Here is a 17,201-nt window from a genome sequence, read left to right as displayed (position 1 = left end):
AACCCTCCAGGAGCTCTTGTTATATTTTTCTGAACTTCAACTTGATGTGTTTATCTATCAATGGCCGGGTAAGGAAGAACGAGTCAACGATCTTGTTTCTATTATGACAAACATGATCTATTTTTCACTGACTTTGCACCACCATTGTTTTATCTCTTCTTTAAGCATGGGACTCGAGCACCGTTCCCAAACAGACGAGGTGGCCGAGTGGTTAAGGCGATGGACTGCTAATCCATTGTGCTCTGCACGCGTGGGTTCGAATCCCACCTTCGTCGTATTTTTTCTTTATAGTCTGCATTTAAACATAGACCAAAGTCTTTCAACCTCCCTGTGAAAGACAGGAATGAGTACAGATATGGAAATAGAGATGTAAAAATAAGTTCATTGGTGCAGGCGGAGAATGAAATTAGTCAAAGACTTTCCTCGTAGGTTTCCATTCTTTACTATTATAGGAGCCAAAATCAGCGCAGTTAGTAAACTCCCAAGCTTACATCCCAAATTCTTTTTTCTTTTAGTTGTCTGCCTTTTACATGTTCCTTTTGCCATCATTCTGACCTGCTATCTAAACTCATGAACCTGTTCAGCATCCTACTCAATACATACATACCCGTAAAAGTACATACTCAAACGCATACCGACAATGTATCACCAACATAAGCACACACGCTTTCGCAAATCAGATGTATGATGACGTACTGAACACATGCAGAGATATACAGCCATTTTTACACAACCAGAAATTCATATACCTGGAGATCTACCTAGGTAAAACCCATGGTTTCTTTGCACTTTCTGTTGTTGGCTGTGAGCAAGCAGCAGGTGGCCTTGTAGCTCAGTGGCAGAGCACTGGTCTCGTAAACCAGGGGTCATGAGTTCAAACCTCATCAGGGCCTCGGGCGGATTATTTTCAAAAAGCACGGGGAAGAGAAGCCAGAGTTGCACCATCTACAGAGAACCTTTTATGACGGGATGCATCCTCATAATTGAAGTCTTCCACAGAAGGAGTGAAATAGAGTTCGAGAGGAAGGCCTAATGTTTTCAGGCAAAGACTGACAAAAACCTTGCAATGTCGCATGTAGCTGCTTTGGTGAAAAGACTGTTCAAGTTCACAATGCAACGGAGGGGTGTTCCCCATCTCCATACAATCATCTCTTTGATAATGTAAACGTGCCAGGCGTGTTGAAAGACAAAGACAGACACAACCGCGCATACCAGTTGAAGAAAGACAGCCAGCAAACACATTTGTATAGAGGTAAGCAAGCCTCAATTAGAGATGTGAGTCCCTCCGTTTCTGCGGGAGTCCACAAGTTTATTAAAAAATGAACACATATCTTTCATGTTCTAATGATTACCAATCTTTCTGATTAGCTCTGCATAGCTCCAATGGCTATGTGTGTGTGTGTGTGTGTATGTGCCCGTGTGTGTAGGGGAAGGGGTCGGTAGATGTGTTCACGCAGAGCAAGTTGCATACATCGCCAACAGCCATTCTCTCCTGCTCCTGTGCATCCAGTTCGGAAGCGAACCCACCCAATTGTTCTATATGTCTGCTACCCTGACCGCATTCACACATCATTGGCTATTAGTATGCAGCTTGTGGGCGCTGTCAATGGGATATAAGCACCATTCCCCATGTCTGCAATAGCTAGACCAGATTCTGAGGTATGATGAGCAGGGGTCCAGGCACTTCGCCTGACGAACGCCGGGCTTAGCCCTGCCGGGCCTAGCCCTGAGGGGCCTAACTGGGCATGGCCCTGTGTAAGGTAGGGTGAGCAGGGGACCACTTGCAACTAACCTTCGGCACCAATCAGGCATGGAGAGGTCTGTGCAAATGCCCAGCCCTTTAGCAATCTCGATCTGCAAAACCTTCAACTCCTAATTCTCATGGCTCCCAGAAGCCCTAGCCCATATGCAAATGAGGCGAGTTCCTATCAGCATCCTTGTTCTGCTTGATTTTATCAAAGTGACTGCCTGATTAGTGAAAGGGTATTTATTCTCAGAGGTTTGCTTCAAAGGCGATAATGCAGTAAATAGACAACATTATTCTTTGTAAGTTGATATTGTCTCCTGGATCCTACTCCAGTAACCCTTTTTCTACCTTTACAAATGTCTTCCGTAAGTGGTGCTCAGCAGAAAATGGAGTATAATAACAGTTGACATTTTTTATTTTCTGTTCTATTTTCAAAAACCCTCCGTAGCTGTATTTAAAGCGCAAACACCCCATAAATAACTTGCAATGAGTATTCCATGTCTAAAAGGCAGAGGAGCTGTCATACAACATTAACTGACAATCAAGGAAACCTTGAGGTGAACCAAAAAATGTCCAGAACATTTATTGGTTCAATAATTCAGTTTTGAGGTGAATTAGTAAAAAGTTCCAAAGTTGCTCCAGGTGAGGCTTGAACTCACAACCTCGGCATTGCTCACTGCATGTACTGCTGTATAAGTACCGCGCGCTAACCGATTGCGCCACTGGAGCTGCTGTGTTTTGGTTTTCGACATGAAACTACACCCACAAACACACACACAAGTGTACAAAAGCACCCACAAGCTCTGGCATTGTCTTTTTAGCTGACACCAAATTATGGGTGCCTTGTAGTGCCCATATTGTGCCACTGGAGCTTACCTTTTAGCCTGATATACACTTTGCCACTGATGTTCAGCCAATGGTGCAGTCAAATGTCCCTTCTACATTTTTGTCATGCTGCAGGCAGTGCCACTGGAGCCAGCATGATGCTCTTCCTCATATTCAACACGTGTCAATTGAAACACCTCCCAATGTCATCTTGGCGATGCCTATAAACACCCCAGGACTTTGATGAATTTTTCTCAACAGCAAGTGAGGCAGTTTTCCTGCAAACGGCTGGATGTACCTCAACAAGGAACGCATTGTGGTTCTATTTTGAAGATGTTTGTGTTATTACCTGTAAAGACTTGAATGCCTAACATAATCCCTGTAGACGAGGTGGCCGAGTGGTTAAGGCGATGGACTGCTAATCTGCTGTACACGCGTGGTTTCGAATCCCACCTTTGTCGATTTTAACTTTTGAAATCTTTTTTAAACATCTGCATTGCTCTAAGCACCATTGCCATTGGCTTTCAAAGAACATACAGACAAAAGTGAAAATATGCATGTTAGTTGATTAAGAAGGACACAAACAAGGTTGTCGTGTTACTGGCAGGAATGCAATCTGCTGTGCTTGACTACCCTTTGAGCCAGAATCCGGATAGAAATTTAAAAAAGCAAAGGTAATATCCATATTGTCTCTCTGCTGCCATGTACATGTTTTTTTCAACTTTCACGCATCACATCTCCTCATTAGTCACCCTAAAATTGCACGGAATACGCACAAATTAGCTGCTCCTCAAAAAATCGGCCAGAAAAAAACAGGTCAAATCACAATCATATACATACATTCTCACACACCCTTCAAATATGTCTACCCAGTAAACATCATGTTGTGTGCTCGTTGTGTTGCTGTTATGCGTCGTAACCTGAGGGGCTCTGTAGCTCAGTGGCAGAGCACTGGTCTTGTAAACCAGGGGTCGTGAGTTCGATCCTCATCAGGGCCTCCAAATGGTAATTTTCTTGAACATTGTTGAATAGGAACTGATATTGCACATTGTACCTGTGCAACCTTTTACCAATGGATTCGGGCCTATAACAAAGCCACAAGCGCAAGGTGTCTGAATAGTCTGTGGGGAAGGTCGGCTTTCTGGACCTAATTTCTTCAAGAAAAAGACCTTGATAATCTTGTGATGACAGATGCAGATGATCACGGTGAAGCCCTTACTCTATTGAACAGTACAGCGGTTCTGGGTTGCACGCCTTTCTCTATTTTCAGGGACGTTGATGTGGCAAAATTTAATTGGAAAAGGGTTATTGCCATCACTCACTATTTAAATTCAATGACATCACAGGAAGCAGCAGCATCTGAACTTTGATCTTGGCTGGAAACGTTGAATGATGCCAAACACTGGGAAACTGGAGCTTGCGTTATGCTGGTTTTACTACTAATGGTGTGCCATACGGAAGCTCAAGCACCTTCCTCTGGATTAGTGTTGTGAACCCTCCAGGAGCTCTTGTTATATTTTTCTGAACTTCAACTTGATGTGTTTATCTATCAATGGCCGGGTAAGGAAGAACGAGTCAACGATCTTGTTTCTATTATGACAAACATGATCTATTTTTCACTGACTTTGCACCACCATTGTTTTATCTCTTCTTTAAGCATGGGACTCGAGCACCGTTCCCAAACAGACGAGGTGGCCGAGTGGTTAAGGCGATGGACTGCTAATCCATTGTGCTCTGCACGCGTTGGTTCGAATCCCACCTTCGTCGTATTTTTTCTTTATAGTCTGCATTTAAACATAGACCAAAGTCTTTCAACCTCCCTGTGAAAGACAGGAATGAGTACAGATATGGAAATAGAGATGTAAAAATAAGTTCATTGGTGCAGGCGGAGAATGAAATTAGTCAAAGACTTTCCTCGTAGGTTTCCATTCTTTACTATTATAGGAGCCAAAATCAGCGCAGTTAGTAAACTCCCAAGCTTACATCCCAAATTCTTTTTTCTTTTAGTTGTCTGCCTTTTACATGTTCCTTTTGCCATCATTCTGACCTGCTATCTAAACTCATGAACCTGTTCAGCATCCTACTCAATACATACATACCCGTAAAAGTACATACTCAAACGCATACCGACAATGTATCACCAACATAAGCACACACGCTTTCGCAAATCAGATGTATGATGACGTACTGAACACATGCAGAGATATACAGCCATTTTTACACAACCAGAAATTCATATACCTGGAGATCTACCTAGGTAAAACCCATGGTTTCTTTGCACTTTCTGTTGCTGGCTGTGAGCAAGCAGCAGGTGGCCTTGTAGCTCAGTGGCAGAGCACTGGTCTCGTAAACCAGGGGTCATGAGTTCAAACCTCATCAGGGCCTCGGGCGGATTATTTTCAAAAAGCACGGGGAAGAGAAGCCAGAGTTGCACCATCTACAGAGAACCTTTTATGACGGGATGCATCCTCATAATTGAAGTCTTCCACAGAAGGAGTGAAATAGAGTTCGAGAGGAAGGCCTAATGTTTTCAGGCAAAGACTGACAAAAACCTTGCAATGTCGCATGTAGCTGCTTTGGTGAAAAGACTGTTCAAGTACACAATGCAACGGAGGGGTGTTCCCCATCTCCATACAATCATCTCTTTGATAATGTAAACGTGCCAGGCGTGTTGAAAGACAAAGACAGACACAACCGCACATACCAGTTGAAGAAAGACAGCCAGCAAACACATTTGTATAGAGGTAAGCAAGCCTCAATTAGAGATGTGAGTCCCTCCGTTTCTGCGGGAGTCCACAAGTTTAATAAAAAATGAACACATATCTTTCATGTTCTAATGATTACCAATCTTTCTGATTAGCTCTGCATAGCTCCAATGGCTATGTGTGTGTGTGTGTGTGTATGTGCCCGTGTGTGTAGGGGAAGGGGTCGGTAGATGTGTTCACGCAGAGCAAGTTGCATACATCGCCAACAGCCATTCTCTCCTGCTCCTGTGCATCCAGTTCGGAAGTGAACCCACCCAATTGTTCTATATGTCTGCTACCCTGACCGCATTCACACATCATTGGCTATTAGTATGCAGCTTGTGGGCGCTGTCAATGGGATATAAGCACCATTCCCCATGTCTGCAATAGCTAGACCAGATTCTGAGGTATGATGAGCAGGGGTCCAGGCACTTCGCCTGACGAACGCCTGACAAACGCTGGGCTTAGCCCTGCCGGGCCTAGCCCTGAGGGGCCTAACTGGGCATGGCCCTGTGTAAGGTAGGGTGAGCAGGGGACCACTTGCAACTAACCTTCGGCACCAATCAGGCATGGAGAGGTCTGTGCAAATGCCCAGCCCTTTAGCAATCTCGATCTGCAAAACCTTCAACTCCTAATTCTCATGGCTCCCAGAAGCCCTAGCCCATATGCAAATGAGGCGAGTTCCTATCAGCATCCTTGTTCTGCTTGATTTTATCAAAGTGACTGCCTGATTAGTGAAAGGGTATTTATTCTCAGAGGTTTGCTTCAAAGGCGATAATGCAGTAAATAGACAACATTATTCTTTGTAAGTTGATATTGTCTCCTGGATCCTACTCCAGTAACCCTTTTTCTACCTTTACAAATGTCTTCCGTAAGTGGTGCTCAGCAGAAAATGGAGTATAATAACAGTTGACATTTTTTATTTTCTGTTCTATTTTCAAAAACCCTCCGTAGCTGTATTTAAAGCGCAAACACCCCATAAATAACTTGCAATGAGTATTCCATGTCTAAAAGGCAGAGGAGCTGTCATACAACATTAACTGACAATCAAGGAAACCTTGAGGTGAACCAAAAAATGTCCAGAACATTTATTGGTTCAATAATTCAGTTTTGAGGTGAATTAGTAAAAAGTTCCAAAGTTGCTCCAGGTGAGGCTTGAACTCACAACCTCGGCATTGCTCACTGCATGTACTGCTGTATAAGTACCGCGCGCTAACCGATTGCGCCACTGGAGCTGCTATGTTTTGGTTTTCGACATGAAACTACACCCACAAACACACACACAAGTGTACAAAAGCACCCACAAGCTCTGGCATTGTCTTTTTAGCTGACACCAAATTATGGGTGCCTTGTAGTGCCCATATTGTGCCACTGGAGCTTACCTTTTAGCCTGATATACACTTTGCCACTGATGTTCAGCCAATGGTGCAGTCAAATGTCCCTTCTACATTTTTGTCATGCTGCAGGCAGTGCCACTGGAGCCAGCATGATGCTCTTCCTCATATTCAACACGTGTCAATTGAAACACCTCCCAATGTCATCTTGGCGATGCCTATAAACACCCCAGGACTTTGATGAATTTTTCTCAACAGCAAGTGAGGCAGTTTTCCTGCAAACGGCTGGATGTACCTCAACAAGGAACGCATTGTGGTTCTATTTTGAAGATGTTTGTGTTATTACCTGTAAAGACTTGAATGCCTAACATAATCCCTGTAGACGAGGTGGCCGAGTGGTTAAGGCGATGGACTGCTAATCTGCTGTACACGCGTGGTTTCGAATCCCACCTTTGTCGATTTTAACTTTTGAAATCTTTTTTAAACATCTGCATTGCTCTAAGCACCATTGCCATTGGCTTTCAAAGAACATACAGACAAAAGTGAAAATATGCATGTTAGTTGATTAAGAAGGACACAAACAAGGTTGTCGTGTTACTGGCAGGAATGCAATCTGCTGTGCTTGACTACCCTTTGAGCCAGAATCCGGATAGAAATTTAAAAAAGCAAAGGTAATATCCATATTGTCTCTCTGCTGCCATGTACATGTTTTTTTCAACTTTCACGCATCACATCTCCTCATTAGTCACCCTAAAATTGCACGGAATACGCACAAATTAGCTGCTCCTCAAAAAATCGGCCAGAAAAAAACAGGTCAAATCACAATCATATACATACATTCTCACACACCCTTCAAATATGTCTACCCAGTAAACATCATGTTGTGTGCTCGTTGTGTTGCTGTTATGCGTTGTAACCTGAGGGGCTCTGTAGCTCAGTGGCAGAGCACTGGTCTTGTAAACCAGGGGTCGTGAGTTCGATCCTCATCAGGGCCTCCAAATGGTAATTTTCTTGAACATTGTTGAATAGGAACTGATATTGCACATTGTACCTGTGCAACCTTTTACCAATGGATTCGGGCCTATAACAAAGCCACAAGCGCAAGGTGTCTGAATAGTCTGTGGGGAAGGTCGGCTTTCTGGACCTAATTTCTTCAAGAAAAAGACCTTGATAATCTTGTGATGACAGATGCAGATGATCACGGTGAAGCCCTTACTCTATTGAACAGTACAGCGGTTCTGGGTTGCACGCCTTTCTCTATTTTCAGGGACGTTGATGTGGCAAAATTTAATTGGAAAAGGGTTATTGCCATCACTCACTATTTAAATTCAATGACATCACAGGAAGCAGCAGCATCTGAACTTTGATCTTGGCTGGAAACGTTGAATGATGCCAAACACTGGGAAACTGGAGCTTGCGTTATGCTGGTTTTACTACTAATGGTGTGCCATACGGAAGCTCAAGCACCTTCCTCTGGATTAGTGTTGTGAACCCTCCAGGAGCTCTTGTTATATTTTTCTGAACTTCAACTTGATGTGTTTATCTATCAATGGCCGGGTAAGGAAGAACGAGTCAACGATCTTGTTTCTATTATGACAAACATGATCTATTTTTCACTGACTTTGCACCACCATTGTTTTATCTCTTCTTTAAGCATGGGACTCGAGCACCGTTCCCAAACAGACGAGGTGGCCGAGTGGTTAAGGCGATGGACTGCTAATCCATTGTGCTCTGCACGCGTTGGTTCGAATCCCACCTTCGTCGTATTTTTTCTTTATAGTCTGCATTTAAACATAGACCAAAGTCTTTCAACCTCCCTGTGAAAGACAGGAATGAGTACAGATATGGAAATAGAGATGTAAAAATAAGTTCATTGGTGCAGGCGGAGAATGAAATTAGTCAAAGACTTTCCTCGTAGGTTTCCATTCTTTACTATTATAGGAGCCAAAATCAGCGCAGTTAGTAAACTCCCAAGCTTACATCCCAAATTCTTTTTTCTTTTAGTTGTCTGCCTTTTACATGTTCCTTTTGCCATCATTCTGACCTGCTATCTAAACTCATGAACCTGTTCAGCATCCTACTCAATACATACATACCCGTAAAAGTACATACTCAAACGCATACCGACAATGTATCACCAACATAAGCACACACGCTTTCGCAAATCAGATGTATGATGACGTACTGAACACATGCAGAGATATACAGCCATTTTTACACAACCAGAAATTCATATACCTGGAGATCTACCTAGGTAAAACCCATGGTTTCTTTGCACTTTCTGTTGCTGGCTGTGAGCAAGCAGCAGGTGGCCTTGTAGCTCAGTGGCAGAGCACTGGTCTCGTAAACCAGGGGTCATGAGTTCAAACCTCATCAGGGCCTCGGGCGGATTATTTTCAAAAAGCACGGGGAAGAGAAGCCAGAGTTGCACCATCTACAGAGAACCTTTTATGACGGGATGCATCCTCATAATTGAAGTCTTCCACAGAAGGAGTGAAATAGAGTTCGAGAGGAAGGCCTAATGTTTTCAGGCAAAGACTGACAAAAACCTTGCAATGTCGCATGTAGCTGCTTTGGTGAAAAGACTGTTCAAGTACACAATGCAACGGAGGGGTGTTCCCCATCTCCATACAATCATCTCTTTGATAATGTAAACGTGCCAGGCGTGTTGAAAGACAAAGACAGACACAACCGCACATACCAGTTGAAGAAAGACAGCCAGCAAACACATTTGTATAGAGGTAAGCAAGCCTCAATTAGAGATGTGAGTCCCTCCGTTTCTGCGGGAGTCCACAAGTTTAATAAAAAATGAACACATATCTTTCATGTTCTAATGATTACCAATCTTTCTGATTAGCTCTGCATAGCTCCAATGGCTATGTGTGTGTGTGTGTGTGTATGTGCCCGTGTGTGTAGGGGAAGGGGTCGGTAGATGTGTTCACGCAGAGCAAGTTGCATACATCGCCAACAGCCATTCTCTCCTGCTCCTGTGCATCCAGTTCGGAAGTGAACCCACCCAATTGTTCTATATGTCTGCTACCCTGACCGCATTCACACATCATTGGCTATTAGTATGCAGCTTGTGGGCGCTGTCAATGGGATATAAGCACCATTCCCCATGTCTGCAATAGCTAGACCAGATTCTGAGGTATGATGAGCAGGGGTCCAGGCACTTCGCCTGACGAACGCCTGACAAACGCTGGGCTTAGCCCTGCCGGGCCTAGCCCTGAGGGGCCTAACTGGGCATGGCCCTGTGTAAGGTAGGGTGAGCAGGGGACCACTTGCAACTAACCTTCGGCACCAATCAGGCATGGAGAGGTCTGTGCAAATGCCCAGCCCTTTAGCAATCTCGATCTGCAAAACCTTCAACTCCTAATTCTCATGGCTCCCAGAAGCCCTAGCCCATATGCAAATGAGGCGAGTTCCTATCAGCATCCTTGTTCTGCTTGATTTTATCAAAGTGACTGCCTGATTAGTGAAAGGGTATTTATTCTCAGAGGTTTGCTTCAAAGGCGATAATGCAGTAAATAGACAACATTATTCTTTGTAAGTTGATATTGTCTCCTGGATCCTACTCCAGTAACCCTTTTTCTACCTTTACAAATGTCTTCCGTAAGTGGTGCTCAGCAGAAAATGGAGTATAATAACAGTTGACATTTTTTATTTTCTGTTCTATTTTCAAAAACCCTCCGTAGCTGTATTTAAAGCGCAAACACCCCATAAATAACTTGCAATGAGTATTCCATGTCTAAAAGGCAGAGGAGCTGTCATACAACATTAACTGACAATCAAGGAAACCTTGAGGTGAACCAAAAAATGTCCAGAACATTTATTGGTTCAATAATTCAGTTTTGAGGTGAATTAGTAAAAAGTTCCAAAGTTGCTCCAGGTGAGGCTTGAACTCACAACCTCGGCATTGCTCACTGCATGTACTGCTGTATAAGTACCGCGCGCTAACCGATTGCGCCACTGGAGCTGCTGTGTTTTGGTTTTCGACATGAAACTACACCCACAAACACACACACAAGTGTACAAAAGCACCCACAAGCTCTGGCATTGTCTTTTTAGCTGACACCAAATTATGGGTGCCTTGTAGTGCCCATATTGTGCCACTGGAGCTTACCTTTTAGCCTGATATACACTTTGCCACTGATGTTCAGCCAATGGTGCAGTCAAATGTCCCTTCTACATTTTTGTCATGCTGCAGGCAGTGCCACTGGAGCCAGCATGATGCTCTTCCTCATATTCAACACGTGTCAATTGAAACACCTCCCAATGTCATCTTGGCGATGCCTATAAACACCCCAGGACTTTGATGAATTTTTCTCAACAGCAAGTGAGGCAGTTTTCCTGCAAACGGCTGGATGTACCTCAACAAGGAACGCATTGTGGTTCTATTTTGAAGATGTTTGTGTTATTACCTGTAAAGACTTGAATGCCTAACATAATCCCTGTAGACGAGGTGGCCGAGTGGTTAAGGCGATGGACTGCTAATCTGCTGTACACGCGTGGTTTCGAATCCCACCTTTGTCGATTTTAACTTTTGAAATCTTTTTTAAACATCTGCATTGCTCTAAGCACCATTGCCATTGGCTTTCAAAGAACATACAGACAAAAGTGAAAATATGCATGTTAGTTGATTAAGAAGGACACAAACAAGGTTGTCGTGTTACTGGCAGGAATGCAATCTGCTGTGCTTGACTACCCTTTGAGCCAGAATCCGGATAGAAATTTAAAAAAGCAAAGGTAATATCCATATTGTCTCTCTGCTGCCATGTACATGTTTTTTTCAACTTTCACGCATCACATCTCCTCATTAGTCACCCTAAAATTGCACGGAATACGCACAAATTAGCTGCTCCTCAAAAAATCGGCCAGAAAAAAACAGGTCAAATCACAATCATATACATACATTCTCACACACCCTTCAAATATGTCTACCCAGTAAACATCATGTTGTGTGCTCGTTGTGTTGCTGTTATGCGTCGTAACCTGAGGGGCTCTGTAGCTCAGTGGCAGAGCACTGGTCTTGTAAACCAGGGGTCGTGAGTTCGATCCTCATCAGGGCCTCCAAATGGTAATTTTCTTGAACATTGTTGAATAGGAACTGATATTGCACATTGTACCTGTGCAACCTTTTACCAATGGATTCGGGCCTATAACAAAGCCACAAGCGCAAGGTGTCTGAATAGTCTGTGGGGAAGGTCGGCTTTCTGGACCTAATTTCTTCAAGAAAAAGACCTTGATAATCTTGTGATGACAGATGCAGATGATCACGGTGAAGCCCTTACTCTATTGAACAGTACAGCGGTTCTGGGTTGCACGCCTTTCTCTATTTTCAGGGACGTTGATGTGGCAAAATTTAATTGGAAAAGGGTTATTGCCATCACTCACTATTTAAATTCAATGACATCACAGGAAGCAGCAGCATCTGAACTTTGATCTTGGCTGGAAACGTTGAATGATGCCAAACACTGGGAAACTGGAGCTTGCGTTATGCTGGTTTTACTACTAATGGTGTGCCATACGGAAGCTCAAGCACCTTCCTCTGGATTAGTGTTGTGAACCCTCCAGGAGCTCTTGTTATATTTTTCTGAACTTCAACTTGATGTGTTTATCTATCAATGGCCGGGTAAGGAAGAACGAGTCAACGATCTTGTTTCTATTATGACAAACATGATCTATTTTTCACTGACTTTGCACCACCATTGTTTTATCTCTTCTTTAAGCATGGGACTCGAGCACCGTTCCCAAACAGACGAGGTGGCCGAGTGGTTAAGGCGATGGACTGCTAATCCATTGTGCTCTGCACGCGTGGGTTCGAATCCCACCTTCGTTGTATTTTTTCTTTATAGTCTGCATTTAAACATAGACCAAAGTCTTTCAACCTCCCTGTGAAAGACAGGAATGAGTACAGATATGGAAATAGAGATGTAAAAATAAGTTCATTGGTGCAGGCGGAGAATGAAATTAGTCAAAGACTTTCCTCGTAGGTTTCCATTCTTTACTATTATAGGAGCCAAAATCAGCGCAGTTAGTAAACTCCCAAGCTTACATCCCAAATTCTTTTTTCTTTTAGTTGTCTGCCTTTTACATGTTCCTTTTGCCATCATTCTGACCTGCTATCTAAACTCATGAACCTGTTCAGCATCCTACTCAATACATACATACCCGTAAAAGTACATACTCAAACGCATACCGACAATGTATCACCAACATAAGCACACACGCTTTCGCAAATCAGATGTATGATGACGTACTGAACACATGCAGAGATATACAGCCATTTTTACACAACCAGAAATTCATATACCTGGAGATCTACCTAGGTAAAACCCATGGTTTCTTTGCACTTTCTGTTGTTGGCTGTGAGCAAGCAGCAGGTGGCCTTGTAGCTCAGTGGCAGAGCACTGGTCTCGTAAACCAGGGGTCATGAGTTCAAACCTCATCAGGGCCTCGGGCGGATTATTTTCAAAAAGCACGGGGAAGAGAAGAGAGAAGCCAGAGTTGCACCATCTACAGAGAACCTTTTATGACGGGATGCATCCTCATAATTGAAGTCTTCCACAGAAGGAGTGAAATAGAGTTCGAGAGGAAGGCCTAATGTTTTCAGGCAAAGACTGACAAAAACCTTGCAATGTCGCATGTAGCTGCTTTGGTGAAAAGACTGTTCAAGTTCACAATGCAACGGAGGGGTGTTCCCCATCTCCATACAATCATCTCTTTGATAATGTAAACGTGCCAGGCGTGTTGAAAGACAAAGACAGACACAACCGCACATACCAGTTGAAGAAAGACAGCCAGCAAACACATTTGTATAGAGGTAAGCAAGCCTCAATTAGAGATGTGAGTCCCTCCGTTTCTGCGGGAGTCCACAAGTTTATTAAAAAATGAACACATATCTTTCATGTTCTAATGATTACCAATCTTTCTGATTAGCTCTGCATAGCTCCAATGGCTATGTGTGTGTGTGTGTGTGTGTAAGTGCCCGTGTGTGTAGGGGAAGGGGTCGGTAGATGTGTTCACGCAGAGCAAGTTGCATACATCGCCAACAGCCATTCTCTCCTGCTCCTGTGCATCCAGTTCGGAAGCGAACCCACCCAATTGTTCTATATGTCTGCTACCCTGACCGCATTCACACATCATTGGCTATTAGTATGCAGCTTGTGGGCGCTGTCAATGGGATATAAGCACCATTCCCCATGTCTGCAATAGCTAGACCAGATTCTGAGGTATGATGAGCAGGGGTCCAGGCACTTCGCCTGACGAACGCCGGGCTTAGCCCTGCCGGGCCTAGCCCTGAGGGGCCTAACTGGGCATGGCCCTGTGTAAGGTAGGGTGAGCAGGGGACCACTTGCAACTAACCTTCGGCACCAATCAGGCATGGAGAGGTCTGTGCAAATGCCCAGCCCTTTAGCAATCTCGATCTGCAAAACCTTCAACTCCTAATTCTCATGGCTCCCAGAAGCCCTAGCCCATATGCAAATGAGGCGAGTTCCTATCAGCATCCTTGTTCTGCTTGATTTTATCAAAGTGACTGCCTGATTAGTGAAAGGGTATTTATTCTCAGAGGTTTGCTTCAAAGGCGATAATGCAGTAAATAGACAACATTATTCTTTGTAAGTTGATATTGTCTCCTGGATCCTACTCCAGTAACCCTTTTTCTACCTTTACAAATGTCTTCCGTAAGTGGTGCTCAGCAGAAAATGGAGTATAATAACAGTTGACATTTTTTATTTTCTGTTCTATTTTCAAAAACCCTCCGTAGCTGTATTTAAAGCGCAAACACCCCATAAATAACTTGCAATGAGTATTCCATGTCTAAAAGGCAGAGGAGCTGTCATACAACATTAACTGACAATCAAGGAAACCTTGAGGTGAACCAAAAAATGTCCAGAACATTTATTGGTTCAATAATTCAGTTTTGAGGTGAATTAGTAAAAAGTTCCAAAGTTGCTCCAGGTGAGGCTTGAACTCACAACCTCGGCATTGCTCACTGCATGTACTGCTGTATAAGTACCGCGCGCTAACCGATTGCGCCACTGGAGCTGCTGTGTTTTGGTTTTCGACATGAAACTACACCCACAAACACACACACAAGTGTACAAAAGCACCCACAAGCTCTGGCATTGTCTTTTTAGCTGACACCAAATTATGGGTGCCTTGTAGTGCCCATATTGTGCCACTGGAGCTTACCTTTTAGCCTGATATACACTTTGCCACTGATGTTCAGCCAATGGTGCAGTCAAATGTCCCTTCTACATTTTTGTCATGCTGCAGGCAGTGCCACTGGAGCCAGCATGATGCTCTTCCTCATATTCAACACGTGTCAATTGAAACACCTCCCAATGTCATCTTGGCGATGCCTATAAACACCCCAGGACTTTGATGAATTTTTCTCAACAGCAAGTGAGGCAGTTTTCCTGCAAACGGCTGGATGTACCTCAACAAGGAACGCATTGTGGTTCTATTTTGAAGATGTTTGTGTTATTACCTGTAAAGACTTGAATGCCTAACATAATCACTGTAGACGAGGTGGCCGAGTGGTTAAGGCGATGGACTGCTAATCTGCTATACACGCGTGGTTTCGAATCCCACCTTTGTCGATTTTAACTTTTGAAATCTTTTTTAAACATCTGCATTGCTCTAAGCACCATTGCCATTGGCTTTCAAAGAACATACAGACAAAAGTGAAAATATGCATGTTAGTTGATTAAGAAGGACACAAACAAGGTTGTCGTGTTACTGGCAGGAATGCAATCTGCTGTGCTTGACTACCCTTTGAGCCAGAATCCGGATAGAAATTTAAAAAAGCAAAGGTAATATCCATATTGTCTCTCTGCTGCCATGTACATGTTTTTTTCAACTTTCACGCATCACATCTCCTCATTAGTCACCCTAAAATTGCACGGAATACGCACAAATTAGCTGCTCCTCAAAAAATCGGCCAGAAAAAAACAGGTCAAATCACAATCATATACATACATTCTCACACACCCTTCAAATATGTCTACCCAGTAAACATCATGTTGTGTGCTCGTTGTGTTGCTGTTATGCGTCGTAACCTGAGGGGCTCTGTAGCTCAGTGGCAGAGCACTGGTCTTGTAAACCAGGGGTTGTGAGTTCGATCCTCATCAGGGCCTCCAAATGGTAATTTTCTTGAACATTGTTGAATAGGAACTGATATTGCACATTGTACCTGTGCAACCTTTTACCAATGGATTCGGGCCTATAACAAAGCCACAAGCGCAAGGTGTCTGAATAGTCTGTGGGGAAGGTCGGCTTTCTGGACCTAATTTCTTCAAGAAAAAGACCTTGATAATCTTGTGATGACAGATGCAGATGATCACGGTGAAGCCCTTACTCTATTGAAATAGTACAGCGGTTCTGGGTTGCACGCCTTTCTCTATTTTCAGGGACGTTGATGTGGCAAAATTTAATTGGAAAAGGGTTATTGCCATCACTCACTATTTAAATTCAATGACATCACAGGAAGCAGCAGCATCTGAACTTTGATCTTGGCTGGAAACGTTGAATGATGCCAAACACTGGGAAACTGGAGCTTGCGTTATGCTGGTTTTACTACTAATGGTGTGCCATACGGAAGCTCAAGCACCTTCCTCTGGATTAGTGTTGTGAACCCTCCAGGAGCTCTTGTTATATTTTTCTGAACTTCAACTTGATGTGTTTATCTATCAATGGCCGGGTAAGGAAGAACGAGTCAACGATCTTGTTTCTATTATGACAAACATGATCTATTTTTCACTGACTTTGCACCACCATTGTTTTATCTATTCTTTAAGCATGGGACTCGAGCACCGTTCCCAAACAGACGAGGTGGCCGAGTGGTTAAGGCGATGGACTGCTAATCCATTGTGCTCTGCACGCGTGGGTTCGAATCCCACCTTCGTCGTATTTTTTCTTTATAGTCTGCATTTAAACATAGACCAAAGTCTTTCAACCTCCCTGTGAAAGACAGGAATGAGTACAGATATGGAAATAGAGATGTAAAAATAAGTTCATTGGTGCAGGCGGAGAATGAAATTAGTCAAAGACTTTCCTCGTAGGTTTCCATTCTTTACTATTATAGGAGCCAAAATCAGCGCAGTTAGTAAACTCCCAAGCTTACATCCCAAATTCTTTTTTCTTTTAGTTGTCTGCCTTTTACATGTTCCTTTTGCCATCATTCTGACCTGCTATCTAAACTCATGAACCTGTTCAGCATCCTACTCAATACATACATACCCGTAAAAGTACATACTCAAACGCATACCGACAATGTATCACCAACATAAGCACACACGCTTTCGCAAATCAGATGTATGATGACGTACTGAACACATGCAGAGATATACAGCCATTTTTACACAACCAGAAATTCATATACCTGGAGATCTACCTAGGTAAAACCCATGGTTTCTTTGCACTTTCTGTTGTTGGCTGTGAGCAAGCAGCAGGTGGCCTTGTAGCTCAGTGGCAGAGCACTGGTCTCGTAAACCAGGGGTCATGAGTTCAAACCTCATCAGGGCCTCGGGCGGATTATTTTCAAAA

General features: G+C 43.5%; 18 non-coding genes across 18 annotated transcripts; 14 read left to right on the top strand and 4 right to left on the bottom strand.

Annotated features, from left to right (window-relative positions):
* Positions 1 to 193: 193 nt before the first annotated feature.
* Positions 194 to 275, top strand: TRNAS-GCU (transfer RNA serine (anticodon GCU)). The gene has a single exon. It is a non-coding gene; the product is annotated as a tRNA-Ser (tRNA).
* Positions 276 to 821: 546 nt separating this feature from the next.
* TRNAT-CGU (transfer RNA threonine (anticodon CGU)) lies at positions 822 to 893 on the top strand. Its single transcript has one exon. It is a non-coding gene; the product is annotated as a tRNA-Thr (tRNA).
* Positions 894 to 2,381: 1,488 nt separating this feature from the next.
* On the bottom strand, positions 2,382 to 2,476 carry TRNAI-UAU (transfer RNA isoleucine (anticodon UAU)). The gene is made up of 2 exons: positions 2,439 to 2,476; positions 2,382 to 2,417 (listed from the first exon to the last, which is right to left on the bottom strand). It is a non-coding gene; the product is annotated as a tRNA-Ile (tRNA).
* Positions 2,477 to 3,498: 1,022 nt separating this feature from the next.
* TRNAT-UGU (transfer RNA threonine (anticodon UGU)) lies at positions 3,499 to 3,570 on the top strand. Its single transcript has one exon. It is a non-coding gene; the product is annotated as a tRNA-Thr (tRNA).
* Positions 3,571 to 4,257: 687 nt separating this feature from the next.
* TRNAS-GCU (transfer RNA serine (anticodon GCU)) lies at positions 4,258 to 4,339 on the top strand. The gene has a single exon. It is a non-coding gene; the product is annotated as a tRNA-Ser (tRNA).
* A 546-nt stretch (positions 4,340 to 4,885) lies between these two features.
* Positions 4,886 to 4,957, top strand: TRNAT-CGU (transfer RNA threonine (anticodon CGU)). The gene has a single exon. It is a non-coding gene; the product is annotated as a tRNA-Thr (tRNA).
* Positions 4,958 to 6,456: 1,499 nt separating this feature from the next.
* TRNAI-UAU (transfer RNA isoleucine (anticodon UAU)) lies at positions 6,457 to 6,551 on the bottom strand. The gene is made up of 2 exons: positions 6,514 to 6,551; positions 6,457 to 6,492 (listed from the first exon to the last, which is right to left on the bottom strand). It is a non-coding gene; the product is annotated as a tRNA-Ile (tRNA).
* A 1,022-nt stretch (positions 6,552 to 7,573) lies between these two features.
* Positions 7,574 to 7,645, top strand: TRNAT-UGU (transfer RNA threonine (anticodon UGU)). Its single transcript has one exon. It is a non-coding gene; the product is annotated as a tRNA-Thr (tRNA).
* Positions 7,646 to 8,332: 687 nt separating this feature from the next.
* TRNAS-GCU (transfer RNA serine (anticodon GCU)) lies at positions 8,333 to 8,414 on the top strand. The gene has a single exon. It is a non-coding gene; the product is annotated as a tRNA-Ser (tRNA).
* Positions 8,415 to 8,960: 546 nt separating this feature from the next.
* On the top strand, positions 8,961 to 9,032 carry TRNAT-CGU (transfer RNA threonine (anticodon CGU)). Its single transcript has one exon. It is a non-coding gene; the product is annotated as a tRNA-Thr (tRNA).
* Positions 9,033 to 10,531: 1,499 nt separating this feature from the next.
* TRNAI-UAU (transfer RNA isoleucine (anticodon UAU)) lies at positions 10,532 to 10,626 on the bottom strand. Its single transcript has 2 exons — positions 10,589 to 10,626; positions 10,532 to 10,567 (listed from the first exon to the last, which is right to left on the bottom strand). It is a non-coding gene; the product is annotated as a tRNA-Ile (tRNA).
* Positions 10,627 to 11,648: 1,022 nt separating this feature from the next.
* Positions 11,649 to 11,720, top strand: TRNAT-UGU (transfer RNA threonine (anticodon UGU)). The gene has a single exon. It is a non-coding gene; the product is annotated as a tRNA-Thr (tRNA).
* Positions 11,721 to 12,407: 687 nt separating this feature from the next.
* On the top strand, positions 12,408 to 12,489 carry TRNAS-GCU (transfer RNA serine (anticodon GCU)). Its single transcript has one exon. It is a non-coding gene; the product is annotated as a tRNA-Ser (tRNA).
* Positions 12,490 to 13,035: 546 nt separating this feature from the next.
* On the top strand, positions 13,036 to 13,107 carry TRNAT-CGU (transfer RNA threonine (anticodon CGU)). The gene has a single exon. It is a non-coding gene; the product is annotated as a tRNA-Thr (tRNA).
* A 1,497-nt stretch (positions 13,108 to 14,604) lies between these two features.
* Positions 14,605 to 14,699, bottom strand: TRNAI-UAU (transfer RNA isoleucine (anticodon UAU)). The gene is made up of 2 exons: positions 14,662 to 14,699; positions 14,605 to 14,640 (listed from the first exon to the last, which is right to left on the bottom strand). It is a non-coding gene; the product is annotated as a tRNA-Ile (tRNA).
* A 1,022-nt stretch (positions 14,700 to 15,721) lies between these two features.
* TRNAT-UGU (transfer RNA threonine (anticodon UGU)) lies at positions 15,722 to 15,793 on the top strand. The gene has a single exon. It is a non-coding gene; the product is annotated as a tRNA-Thr (tRNA).
* Positions 15,794 to 16,481: 688 nt separating this feature from the next.
* TRNAS-GCU (transfer RNA serine (anticodon GCU)) lies at positions 16,482 to 16,563 on the top strand. The gene has a single exon. It is a non-coding gene; the product is annotated as a tRNA-Ser (tRNA).
* A 546-nt stretch (positions 16,564 to 17,109) lies between these two features.
* Positions 17,110 to 17,181, top strand: TRNAT-CGU (transfer RNA threonine (anticodon CGU)). The gene has a single exon. It is a non-coding gene; the product is annotated as a tRNA-Thr (tRNA).
* Positions 17,182 to 17,201: the final 20 nt, after the last annotated feature.

The sequence above is a fragment of the Ambystoma mexicanum genome, chromosome 13 (genome assembly GCF_040938575.1).
Source record: "Ambystoma mexicanum isolate Mex_15411 chromosome 13, UKY_AmexF1_1, whole genome shotgun sequence".
Taxonomy (NCBI): domain Eukaryota; kingdom Metazoa; phylum Chordata; class Amphibia; order Caudata; family Ambystomatidae; genus Ambystoma; species Ambystoma mexicanum.
This window is presented reverse-complemented; position numbering and strand designations above follow the sequence as displayed.